Source organism: Netta rufina (assembly GCF_964035555.1).
Source record: "Netta rufina genome assembly, chromosome: 25".
In the NCBI taxonomy this organism is placed as follows: domain Eukaryota; kingdom Metazoa; phylum Chordata; class Aves; order Anseriformes; family Anatidae; genus Netta; species Netta rufina.
Genome location: NC_140149.1, coordinates 7,397,108 through 7,410,855, shown reverse-complemented (window position 1 = coordinate 7,410,855; position 13,748 = coordinate 7,397,108). Strand labels below are relative to the sequence as shown.

General features: G+C 45.1%; 1 protein-coding gene across 3 annotated transcripts in view; it reads left to right on the top strand.

The window, feature by feature from the left end:
* The window catches only part of NCAM1 (neural cell adhesion molecule 1), a gene marked incomplete at both ends in the record, with an annotated part of 103,068 nt that overhangs the window by 38,690 nt on the left and 50,630 nt on the right, over positions 1–13,748 (top strand). The gene's annotated exons all lie outside the window — the stretch shown is intronic.

Sequence of the window (13,748 nt, the reverse complement as noted above, 5' to 3'; positions counted from 1 at the left end):
CTGTCCTGTGCCGTGGGTTATACGCTCCCTCTCGTGGCTTGCTCAGGATGGTGCCGCAGAGCACAGGTACGTGGCAGAATACCAGCCCTTGCACCAACATCTCCTTCGGAGCTCCCAGCATTTCGGTGACAGATACAAACATGGAAGCAATTACTCTGTCCTCACAGCTCCCTCCATAAACTAGGTCCCTTTTCTCTCCGGATCAGTGGAGGTGTCTGTGGAGGAGTGTGGGTTGGATGAAATAGTTTCTGTGTGGGAAGCGGAAGCTGCCTGGACCCAAAGACCTGGCTTTATTGCAGGAGGGCTCAGTTTGCTGCCTGGAGCTGTTAACTGCTGCTGCTGGGGCTTTCAAAGTAGATTGGTAATGGAAATTATTGATCACCCTTGACAACTTTATTGTATCCACTTAGTTTTTATGTAATGCATCATCCTCAGTGCTTTCTGAGAGCTGGCTGATAGCCTTCATCCCTGTAGTGCCTGGCTTTGTGCACGTTACAGCTCTGCTGTTTCTCAGTCTGAAGTGAACGCACGAGGCAGATCGGTAGAGACTGACCTGTGTTCGTCTGTGACTCACGTTGCTGGTGATTATTTGCATAGCTCTGGTTCTGGGTAAGCTTAGGAAATGAAATACTGAAACTCTGTCTATGAAAACAAACATTGGCTTTTGATGATGGAGATAAAAGGCAGGATATTGGATCTGGGAGAGTCAGACCCTTGCGCATCTCACTAGTCCCTGGGGACTTTTATAGTAAAGAGCAATTAATAATGGTAACAATTATTATAAAAGCCTTTTTTAGTGGTACATTATCTTCTGCTACTTGAATCACGGAAGCGCAATGATGCTTAGGTTTATTCCTTCAGCAAGACCCTATGTTGATTACTCTTTCTTTTCAGTGTGCATGATTTTCCTCTGTTTGAAGGCAGCTGCATTCTTCTTGTACTCCCAGAGGACATTTGTCTTATTTCTTCAGAGCTTTCTGTTCTGCTGTTAGATATCAAGTAACATTGGTGTTTTTCTTAGGCTTTTATTTCATGCCCTGGAAAGCAGTGGCGGGGGGGGAAAGCTCTTCAGGGGGCAACCCTCAAGTGGCCCCAAAGGTCTTTGCCCTGACAGATCACTGCATAAGCTTGGACAGAGCACTTCAGCCCAGCTTTTTCCTTCAGCCCTCCCTCCCCTGCTTGCCTTCACTGCAGTTCCTACACTACAGCTGCAATACAAACATTGTTAAGTAGTAGCAAAACATGGTGGACTGAAATCTAACTGCAGTAGGTGCTGTGTGCAATGTGCTTTTCTGTGTATGGGCAGACCGGCTCCAGTTTACATTCTAGATGAGTGAGACAAGATAAGAAGACAGCACAGTCCCCATTTTACAGTCAGAGAATTGAAACAGTTCGGAAGTGAGCTGAGTCTGTACAGCGCTGGTGTCTGACTTCAGTGAGGTGTGATGAAGAGTTAATTTGCGGGTGAGTGAGTAGCTCAGAGATGCACATGCGGAGGTAGGAAGGAGTTTGAGGAGAGCTGGGGATGGGGTCAGTGTGCCAGGTAGGAGCACATCCTAGGGCAGCACGATGAGTAGTCAGGTACTGTCCATGCACCGAGGGCACACATCTCTGCTCTGTACTAGTCAGAAAGAGATTTCCTTCCCCTCTTAAATTTCTGGTTATGAAACACAAGGTGAATACTGAATTGATGCCGTTCCCTCCAGAAGTGTTAGCTCTGCCTCCGATGGTATCTGGCCAGTCACATGCCGGGACAAAAAGTCAGTGAGCAGCTCGTCGGTGTGGTTGCTGGTTGTGCCGGGTTTTAAAGGAAAAGAGAAAGCTGGGACACTTTGCTCTATTAAGACTAATACGAGAGTTAAGCCTGGTAGCAAAGTAATAGTTTATATCGTACAGATTGAAATTAATTCTTCACTTGGGATTCATTTAGTTGACATTTTCTTTCCTGAGCTGGCTAAGCAGACAGGAAATCTGTTCTCTTAAAAATTCTTCTAGGCAAATGTTAGCGGGTCCAAAGAGTTGTTTCAGCCTGCCCCCCTCAAAACTCCCTATAAAGCACTGTTTTAATGCTTTAGTCATAAACAGTATTTTATTAATGTCAGCATTGAGATTTACAATCTAACAATATGTTTGTTGTGCTCTTTACTCCAGGACTGGTTGTGCTAGTATTCCTTCACGTCTTTGATGATGAAAAGCCTAATTATGACAGAGGGTGGCAGGAAGGACAGCTGAATTATGGAGCTGTTACATTTAGGAAGTATTTTAATTTGCTCTGCTGGATTTGAGGATTCCTTAGACCGTATTGTGTCACAAATGATTGGAAATGTCCAGTTGCCTGAAGTTGTCGTGCATTGTTTTTCCAAGTCCAAACCCTGCTGCGTGGTTGTTGTTTTGAATGAGATACATCTGTGTTCACCAGTGATACTCTTTTGCTAAGTACTCTTTAAATCATGAGCAAAACAACAGGCCCTGCCCTAAAGAGCTTAGCTGCAGTTCTGGTCTGTATAATCCCTTGTGCCAGTCCCTATTTCCCATTTAAGGAACACATCTCCCTAAAAAGATGAGGTTTTTCTGAAAGCGCAGAGCAGGCACCAAACACCTGTTGGCATCAGGAGTTCTGTGCAGAACGTTGGGCTGCTTGGTGAACCCAAAACGGTTCCGGGTCTGAGATGGTTCATGGAACCTGCAGGAGAAAAGCTTCTTGAACTCAGGACCAACTTCTGTGACCCTTACGTTAAGACCTGCTGTTCTGAAAACCTTGGTTACCACTCCAGTATGTTAGTTGTTTGCATTTTATTATATTACCTCTAATTTAAGCTTTTGCCATCAGGCTGATGAGCAGCTGTTACCGAGAGCCAACTGGATGTTCACCAGTTCTCAGAGGGTATTTGAGGAGCATTCTTGCCTTTCCTGCATGTAAGAAACCGCTTTGAAAAAGCAAATGCTGTGTTTTATAAAAGCTTGAAGCTGGATTCTTGCTGCCTTTATTCAGATGCAGTAATTTAGTCTAGCCACTAAATAAATCTACGAGCCAGTTTCATTAAGAACGCTGCAGGCCCCTCGCATTATTGCAGTAATCAAGACACTTGCAGCCTCGCTTCTTGTGCTGATTTTATTATACTGAGGAGATGAAGTTCAGCCAAGACAGAGCCATTCCTTGGTCAAAATCAATGAAGGAGGGTAAGCAAGTGACATTGCTATGGAAACAAATGCTGCATCCTAGAACAGACTGGGAGCGGTGCAGGGAATACCAACAGCCTGCTTCAGAGAGAACAGGCCGGGAAGTCTGCTGGAGTGCTGTGAGGTTGTGCAGAATGCAGAAGACGTGGCTGCTTCTGGCAGGCAGCGAGCTGCACAGGCCGAGGTGATGGGATGTTACCCTCCTGTGGAGAGAGGTTCTAGGGGGTTCAGGGTGAGCTGGAACAAAAAATGTGAGCGTAGCCAAGTGCGACGCTAGAAGAAATAAGAGGTTGGTGCGTGCAGCCTGGCTGCACTGATTTTGCTTCTCTAGGATTAAAGATTTGTGCTTCAATTTTGATCAGCAGTTTCAGTACAGTTGCAGTGGTTTTAGGACAGATTAGATATGTCCTGGTTTTGTTCTGCCTTTACGGCTTTAATACAAGGCTGCCTCTCTGTAATCTTGGTGATTAGCTATGGCTTAGGCTGAGTTCTCGTAATTTACAACCTTCACCTGTTATTTTCCATTCCATCAAAAGTGCTGTAGCAGAGCGATCATCTTTATGGGCCATTTTGTGCGCAGAATAAATTACACATGCCGAATGCTCGATGCCTGAGGCCACTGCACTGACTTATGTTGCTCTAACTCTGCGCAGAGACTAACGTACTGGTTACTTGGATCCCCTCAGCTGCAGCTGATGCTATAGAAAGTTTGGGTAGACCTGGGGGAAGGAGACAAGTTTGGTTCTTTTTGGCAGTTTCCTGGGACTGCTCCTTTTTGAGCTTCATAGCTGTAAACAACTTCTAATTTTGAGTTCGTGTAGACTATTCCTCTTCTGAATGTTGTAGCGCTTGAATGAGGACAACCACTCATTTTTTGCCTGTAACTTGAGCGAGATGGTTCTGATAACAGCGTAGTTGAACAAGCAGCACAGCAGCAGAGAGAAGAGGCAGTAAACAAGCTCGTTTCACTCTTGCCTAAAGGCATTTTAAGTTCCTGTGCTTGTTAAGCAAATAGGCCAGTGTATTAGCATATTATTGTCTAATCTTCTGACTTGTGTTTTCATTATATTAATGCTTTAGGTTTTATTCAACGCAAAGATGCCTTGATAATGCTAATAGCCCTAATGGTTTGCTAAAATCCTGGAGATTATATAAATGTGGTAGTCGCAAAAGGTCTCTCAGTTAACACACGCTGCTTTAAATGTTACTGCAGCATACCCACAAATTACAGTGGTATTTCAAGAGACAGTGGTGTGTTTAGCAAGCCATCAGATTTCCAGCAACATCGACTTTTCCACCCCATGGCAGTGCTTTGTCTCTGGGCTGTAGGTGACTGGGCTGGCTTTGCTCATCATCATTGAAGGCTTGTCCAGGTTGTTGAACCTGAGTCTTTGGGCCAGCCATGTCCAGGCTCAGTTGGTTGAAGGAAGGGATTGTCCCACGCTGCCCCCCACTGCTGCAGCCTCACCTTGAGCTCTGGGTGCAGGCTGTGGCTCTGTGGTGTAAGAAGGACGTAAAATAGTAGTTAGCACCCAAAGGGGGGCTGCGAGGATGGTGAAGGGTCTGGAGGGGAAGATGTCAGAGGAACAGCTGAGTGGTCTGCTTCTGAAAAATAGTCCTTCTTTGTCTTCTCCCTTTAATGATCAGATTTTCTTTGTCTTCCCCTGAGCTGCCAAAGGACAGGTTCATAGATAATAAATTCGTGACCTGTGGGTTAGGAGTGGCTGCGCGTGCAGCTGGTCTTCGATGCTGCTGTCAGCAAATCAGCGCTGCTGCATTACGGCCTCGCTGGATTTATGGCCAGGTAGCAATGCTGCCCAAGTGACAGGATTGATTTTTGACATGATCTTTTGCGTACCGTTACAGCCACTGCTCTCATTAATTTTTGAACGGGAGCAGGGAGCCGGATGAAAAACAGATATTGTCTGTGGCAGAAAGGATGCCCGCCGTGGCAGGTGTATCGATGAGGACTGATTCCTGTTGCCTAGGTATAAGCGCTTTAGGAAAAGTATAGTGCTAGGCAGAAGGTGAGAAACTTGGGAGCAAGCAGGAAAAGATGTTGCCTGTTTTCTTTGCTCTTCCTTTTAACCAAAGTGACCAAAAAGAGATGTTTGTTTTCCTCTCGAGGAATTCCAGCACCAACCTGTGATAGGTCAGGCAAACAGAGGAATTGCTACACAGAGTGGGAGCTGCTGCCCGTCCACAGAAAGAATGAGCCAGACCTAGAATGCAGCTTCCTCGAGTCAATTGGATGACTGCAGTGACAGGAAAGTCACGGTGAAATTAATCATTTCTGTGCAATTAAGACAAGACTTAATTTCAAACTTCGCAGCTCAGCTAGTCCGGTGTTAATCGTTGCTAAAAATGTGCTTCAAAACTAGATTGCCATTTAAAAAAGGTGGTAAAAGAGTTTTTTTTAAGACTTGAAAATCGTATCTCATGCTCTAATGCTACTACAGTTGGAGGAAGGTGAACTTGGAGTAGGCTGTAGTGGAAGTGGATGCACATCACGGGGACTGTTTCTTTTTCAGAATGACACTGCCAGCCCAGGGGTTCTTCCAGGGTCGTTTGCTCCTTCTGCATTGGAAGCAAAGCAGTAATTCTGCTCCGGAGAGGACTGCAGCTTCCTGATGAGTAATGAATGTGTACGTGGTGCTCAGCAGAGCTGCTAAGACAAACTAGCTGCAGGAAGATGAGAATCCTGAGCGCTTTTTTTTTTTTTTTTTTTTTTTTTTTAATGAGAATCCTGTTTTCATTTTCTTCCTTAACATACCCATAACGCAATGGCACTCATCCATCCTGCTTCCGTTCAGCAGAAGATTGTAACTTCCTTACTTTACAATTACTTTTGTCCATTCGATGATTTAATGGATCCATAAAACATCCTGGCTTACTTTGGTAAATGAAAATATTTACTGTGGCAAATAGGGCTATTTAGCAATAAAACGTTTTTATCAGGAACATCAACAGAAGAGGCATAAAACCATCCCTCATAAAGGTACTGATATGTTTGAGAAGCTTTATTTTGCCTTTGCAGGAGAAGGTATTAACGATACCAGTTTTTGTGTATCTTGTATCAGAAATTAAAAGCACTCCTGGGCAATATTTGAAAACATCACTTTACTTATGAAGGATCGGGTCCCAGCCTGGACAAGGAATGGGCAGTATCTGCATTGTTCCTTTTCTCTGCCCCACGTTGCCTGTATCATCTTAAGTATATCACTTTGTCCAGAATCAAAACAATTTTGACCTAAATTAAGCTTTGAAGCAATCTTCCTGAATTCCCTGGCAGTGTTTTCGTGGCTACACTGGCTGCCTGGCTCGCTGGTAGCAGCTGCTTCGGCAGCACATCGTCCTTTGGCAGGGTGCAGTTGAACTAATGGGGCTGCTTGCAGGGTGGCAGATGGGCTGGGCTGCTGCGTGAGGCTTTCAGCTCGGGCTTTGTCCCTCCTGGGGTGCATCAGGGGCCTGTGCCCAGCCCCACAGGCAGCTAGGTTTTTGCTTGGATGGGTTACACTGTGTTAGGAGGCATATTAAGACGTTTTTGCCTTGGGAAAGCAGACGGGTTTCTTAAAGCAACAAGTGAGTGAGTTTTCTCCCACTGCCAGCAGCCAAAAGGCATTTTGGAAGGGGGATTTTGCTCCTATCAAATCACCGCGGACCTACTTCAGGTGCAGTATTATCCTGCGGAGGCTGGAGGAAAGTCAAGAGAAGATCCTGGTGGCTTTGTTTTCTTCCATTTCTGGGTGTTGCTGTGGCCACGTCCTTCTCTTTGCATTTTGTCACGGCGCAGTGGTAAGCTGCTGTTCGCTTCCCCTGTGAATCTTTGTTTTGCTATTCCCCAAAGGTATCGACAGTCCCCTCCTCCAATTCGTGTCAGAATTACTGAGCAGTTACCATGGTGACTGGGGAAGAAGGAATTGGATCAGCAGACCAGCTGAGATCAATCCCGGCTGCCCTCCTCCTATTCCTGAGCAGCCAGTGCATTTTTAATAACACGGCACTGTACAGCAGGCACGGCTTTGTCTTGCGAAGCCTTTGTTGTATCTTAAATCTTGAATGCTTTCACCATCATCTGCCAAACTCGCAAGCTTTACAAATTCTGCCCTTACTCACAAAGCTGTATACATTAGGCTGGGTACATACTACTTTATTTTCTAGTCAATTTTGTTTATTTCTAGAATTCTGGATGCACTTCACAGTTCAATGGAGGAAATGTAGCTAGAAAAGAGCCAAATTAAAGGTACAGTCTTTAAGTGAACCTAGGGTTCTGCCACTAAAACTCACTCAAACCTTCCTGCTTCTCATTTGGCAAACACTAACACATTTTCTCGTAGTTTCACTTGCGTGTTGCAGAGAAACGTAATGCAAAGGAAAAGCAACGGGGATGCAACTGGAAGTTGGTGCTGTGAGCTGGTTGGCTTCCAGACTTCAACTTTCAGCCTGCATTTCTTTCCAGCAATTTCCATAAAACCCATTTGTTTCCAGGTGTCAAAGATGGTGTCAGCAGGCAGGGTGAGCTCTTTGAAAAGCCAGAGCCTACACATGGATGCCGAGTCCCTCCCCAGCTGGTTCTGGCTGCCCGTATTTAGAGCTGCCTTATATCAACAGAAGCGAGGTGCATAATTCAGACTCCACAAGCCTGCTGACAGAAGGTAGTGCAGTCTGGCCCCAGGCCCCTAAATTCGCTTTGTTCTTCTGTGCTGAGGCCATAAACCAAGACTCCCTGCAGGTGCTGTTCCAGTCAGGCTTTTGTGAGCACTTCTGTTACAGGGTGGATGCGGAGCTGGATCAGTGAAATCAGAAAGCTGGGAATAATCTTGGGCTGGCTGTTATTTATTGCTCTGCACTTCATTTTCTTTGCCCATAGTTCCTTCTCAAAAGAATAATTTGTTTTGTTTTGTTTTAAGACTGTGTTTGGAAAACCTAAGAGACAGTAAGGACAGTGTTGTGGGAAATATTTTGGTATTCTTTCTACATGAAGTTATTTTCTTCAAAGCAGTGAGAGCAGTCAACTCACCTGCTTAGCGAAGCCCGCTAGGGACTGGAGGACCTGAAGAAACGTCTGACCTCCTGTGAGAGAGCAGCACTGGTGGGTTCCTGCAAATGGCACTGCTGTTTGTGTCACAGCTGCACAGTTCCAGGCTTGTTCTTTGCAGTCCTGCCTGCTGTGTTGGTATAAACAGATGAGTGCAGCTTTCTTTATCTCCTTTTCTCTACCTGCTTGGGGCATTGTGCTTGCTGAGGCCACAGCAGCTCTTTTCTTCTGAACACAAAGTGCTCAGTCAGTTCGCTTACCAGGCTATTATTAGAACCACTGCAGCAAGGCAGATGAGCATCCCGAGCTTTTTGCAAATGGTTCCATCAAACTGGAAGGTGCTGAAAGCTGCTTAGATCCAGTCGATCCCAACAACTCTTCATCTGGCAGAATAAAAGCAGGATGTAGACGAGGAGCTGCTGGTGTACCAGGGCTCCTGTAAACATGCTGAACAGAAGAGGAGCTGGAGTGCGGTAGCCCAGGAGTTGGAATAATCTGAATTTGTTCCTGAGTATATTACCTGTATGCTTAGGGGAACAACCCTGCCTTGTTTTTCTCTTTGTTTTTTAAGACTGTAGGCTGTCGCAGACAGGGTAGTGAGGTACCAACCTCACAAGGATTCTCCGAAGGCTACTTAGTTTTTTCTTCACTGATATGTTTGCCATTTTGGTATTAGTTGAAGCTTGTTCATACTGTGAATTCATAGCATGCTAACTGCTGTCTGTAGAGAGCCTGCACTTGCAGAGGGTCGCTTCAGTAATACTCAGTGACAGGAACAGCACAGAAGAGCTTGAGGAAGCGACACGCATGCATAGGTCATAAATCTGTTGGCGGGAGCTAGAAAATGTGAGCTGAGCTGGCTGTAGGCACAAGTAGAGTTTTATTGTTCAAGATTTATTTTTATTTATGTATTTATTTATTTTTCAGCTTGCACAGTATTTTTCTCAGTGGTTGAGAGACTGAAAATCCGACCTTATTTAGGGTGAGCTTTTGGATGAGTGGGAGTGTGTCTCTGCACCATCACTGAGACTTGGAGCGTTAATAAGAGACGTTTCAGATGAGGTTAAAAAGAAGCGTGGGTCAGTAAAAGTTTCAGTTTGTAATATTATTATACTGAGAGAAAGTTAAGAGTTCATACGGAGAGGGACGCTGATCCCTTCCCTCATTTTTTCCACCACCCTGAAGGTGATTTATGTGGCAGCTGTTGATGTAGGGTAATTAGAGGAAAGGCAGAAAATCCATGGAGAATCTGCCAGCATTTGTTCCAAAGATTAGTTGTCTACAGTACCCGTAGAAGAATGAACACCCAGTTGGTTCTTCCCAAACGGATTGACAAATTCTTGTGTAGCAAAGGCAACAGGTGGGTAAAGCAGCGTGGCAACATCTTCTTTGGTCTTCAACCCGGAGCCGTGCCTGGAGGACACGCAAACAAATGGGCAGAGAAGGGAGAAAAGGTCTGCTCATGCTGGCTTAGCCAGGTCCCAGGTTAGCACTGGTGCCTCCTGCCTCTGGAAGCGGAGGGCCTTGCATCCATCCCAGGAGTTACTCAGGGTCCTGGGACACTCATGGGGTCTCTGAGGGCAGTGTGTGCATTAAGGTATGCGTTAAGGTGTGCTTCTGGCCTGGGGCTGGGACCACAGATCTCTGCACTCCTCTACTCTGCTGCTCTGAGTCCTTGTGGGTTGAGCCATGCAGAACCACGACCCAGCAATTAGCAGGCTCACCTCTGCTCCACGTGGCACGTTATTTGCTTCACAGGTACAGCCTGCTGTGCGAGCCTTAGTCTTAGCCCAGCGGGAGGATGTCCTCCCTGCCTCTTACCGAAATCACATCTTAATTTGAGCTCATTTCTTTTGTTGAAATGCAAAGCTAATTATATTTAACTCCAGACGAACACGAAGCTGCATTAACGGAGTTTTTCGAATCAAAGCGGAGTTATTCAGCGTTTCTGGGGGGCTAGGGAACTTTGTAACCAGATAAAAGATGTGGGGGAGGGCAGACCTATAAAAAGTGTTATTGTGTGATTATGAAGAGGCCTTTTAATGCAGTTTTTATGTGTTGCTAAAAAGGCCTTTATTGCTTGAAGTTGGAAGCAGAATACAAATGGGCTTACAGTGTCTATTAAATGAAGAGTGGAGAAAAAAATAGTCTCTGTTTCTCTTAACTGCAAAGTAAAAATAATAATTAGTGATTACAATCCATGTCAGTGCTGGATTCGTGAGCCTGATCATGTACTAAGCAGTAAAGTAGCAGGTAGGGAACAATTGTTTGTGTCATTTAAGACATGGTTCATTGTTATGATGAACCCGTTCATCCAGGTTATGATGTCAGCAAATTGTTTCGGCCTGCCGTTATCAGTAGAACAATTAGGTTTGAATTCTCCCTGGAGTAAAATGAAGAGTATGGATGAGCTTGACATGAATAATTCAGGGGAACGTTGCTTCTCAGATAATACCTCATTTCCAGATCTGGTTTTCAGTTTCCTTGACTGAAAGCTTCTGGACACGCAGCCGTCCCCTTCCTTAATCACTTCCTTAATCAACAAAGTTGATTTTGCAAAACTGCTTCAACAAAAAAGCATGCTCCACCCAGTGCAAGCAAGAAGGCCAGATGTATGCTTCACCATTCAAAAAAAGTGATAAAAACCCAAAATATCTTACTGTATTTGAAATCAAGGGGTCTGATTAGTTTGGCTGGGATGTAACGAACCCCATCCTGGCTGTCACTGATTTTACTAGGTATCCACAATCCTACTGAAAACCTAAGCTTTACATTACTGGCTTCAGCCGGGGCTCCAAGGCAGGGGTGCAGGACGAGGTGGTGAGGCCAGCACCAGAGCCCGCCGCAACAGAAAGCTCTTCCCTTGAGAGGTGTCCCAATGTCATAGCTGTTCCTTGGCAGCACAGATGGATTTATGGTGCTTGTCTCTGCCTCGTCCTTGCTGTTCCCATCACCAAAGCTGCAAGCTGGCACTTCATTTGAGTCATGAGGGGAGGTTCTCAGAATGTCCTTGTGCCGACAGGGCCGTGTGTGTGTGCACGCGGAACCTGCTTCTGTTCAGTGCTGACATCTTACAAGAACGGGTGCTGACGTTTGGGAAACCGAAACCCATTGACAGCGATGAAGGTCTTTTCAGAAGTGTCTGTGGTGTGTTTTGTTTAGTCAGTGCAGGAATACCGACATTGCTGTGTGTTACTGCAGAGCATAGCTACCTTTGCCAAGCACAGTAGCCACAACATCTCTTTTGAGTTGTGTTCTCTGAGAGTTTAAAGCTCCAGTTCTGCAAGAAGTTAAATCGCTTATTCCAGTGCGACAGGTGGGAAAGCACTTGAACACCTCAACTCCTCGAAGCTGGGACTGCACTAGTCAGAAGGTAAAGAGACCTGGATTCCTAGTGCCAGCAATGCTCGTCTATCAGATTTCTTTAGCATGTTAGTTGCTTACAGAAATGATTCTGCAGCAGAACCTGGGTAGGTATTTGGCAAATAGGAGTAGGAGCTTTGCTAACACCAATGCATTAGTGGTTTCCTTAAAGCTCGTGCAAAAGAGCAGCAGACAGTGGGCCAAGAGCTGTATTAGGAACTACAATGTTGTGAGTAATGTTGGCATTTGTTAGTTTTGTCTTCTGAAGTTCCAGGGAACTCGAGCCCTGGTGTCTAGTTCTGTATCTGCAGACGAGAGAAAAGACCAGAATAACAGACGGGTTTAGTTCCCTTACTGTGCTGCAGGGTGTCACTGAAACACAGGGGCAGTCTGGATGTCTGGCACAAAAATACACCTGGGCAATGAGGTACGTGGTAGTGGCCACTGGTCCAGGTGTCTGGCTTGGTAATGAAACAGGGAAGGGCAGGAAGCTGATGGGTTTCCTTTGGTCGCGTTTTGCAGCAGTTTAGAGCAGCTGGTGGTGGCTGAGAAGAGAAAGGTAGGTAGGAAATTGCAGGCTCTGGATGTTATGGGGTTATTTGTAAGGCTGAAGTGTGCCAGAACAAGGACAAGTAGCACAGAACCAGGCCGGACGAGTGCTACAGCTCTTCTACACCATGTCTCCAGCCAGCTTACTACTACAGCACTGTCTGCCACTGATTTTGTAGTCACATTGTCACTGTTTAATGGCAACATTCAACAAGACACTGACAATTTGAGAAGATAAATCAGTGCTTCTGACAGCGGCAGTTTGTTGAATGACACTGGTGTTACTCAGTTTTTCTGGGGTAAGGTAAATCAAGTGTAAAGGGCATGGATTCAAGTGTGTCAGCACTTCCTTACAATAAGCATTTGAGGGGGGGCCTTTTCTGCGTGTTTTTTTTTCTTGTTCTTTTTTTCTTTTTACACAGCTTGTCCTTTGAGGGAAGTCAGTGTATGCTAGAGGAGAGATGAAAGCAGGGAGAGCATCTTAGAATAGAAGCACCCGGGTTGTCCCAGCAGTGTGACCCAGAACCACGGCCACGTGAGCTAAGTGCCACTGGGATAGGAGCCTGCAGAGCGTCATCTGTCACACAGCCACCTTCTAAACCCATCCCTTCTCCTACTGTGTGGCAGAGCCCTGAGTTCAGACACCTTATCAGAAAATCTTATTACTTGTGTCCTTTTTTTAATGGTAGCAGACAGAGGTCCTTAATTCTGCATAAGGCTGTATACGTGCTGTCTAAAGCCCACAGTTTGTGGGCCAAATTATTTCCCAAGTCCTATAAGGAATGTTACTACTGGTTCATAATCTGAAAACACTGGGAAGAGGTCCCAACGGGGGTTTGTATTTATTAAAACGTGTCTGTCTTCTGCTCATGCCTCTGGCTGCTACAGTGTTTGAACTGAAAACTTTTGTAACGTCATTCTGAGTGTCTGCATCGCTGCGCACTGCTGCAGCTGCTGTCCCAAGCCATTCGTTGAGTTTGTAATGATGCCTTTGCTCAAATCTAGTAGTAGTGCCATAGTAGTGCAGAAGGTCAAGCCCAAATCTATAATAGTGCAGCAGAGTAAGTCTTTCTAGATGGTCTTTTTAGCAGTGCAAAGCAGAAATCTGCTCTGGAGGAATTCAGTTGTCTGGATGTGATGCTAAGATCTTTGCAGTACCTTTGCAGTTATTCCACATGGCAGAGATCTTCCTAGGAAGAGCACCTGAGAACGTGATTCCAGATGTAATATTCAGATGTCAAAAGGATTTATAGAACAACAAGAACAAAAAAATAAGCCTACAGAAGGAGGCTATTTAGTTCTTGTTGCAGTGAATCTAATAAACCTTTAGCCTTTTATTATATTTGGTTCTTTGTATTTGCAGTTCTGTCTGGGAGTGAATTATATTGAAGTAGTATAGTTGAGAGGAATTAGATTACCCAGAAATAAAACAGGCTGAATGCAAGAGCTAAAAGGGCAATGTGTACTTCATTGAAAACAGGAAAGAGAGAGAGTACCCACAGACAAGACATGTGAATTAAATAAAGATGTCCAAAGGGAGACCTAAAAGGTCTAGGAATAATTTTGATTTCTTTCAGCAACAGTATCCTCAAATATTTTGTCTGGATTGTTATCTAAC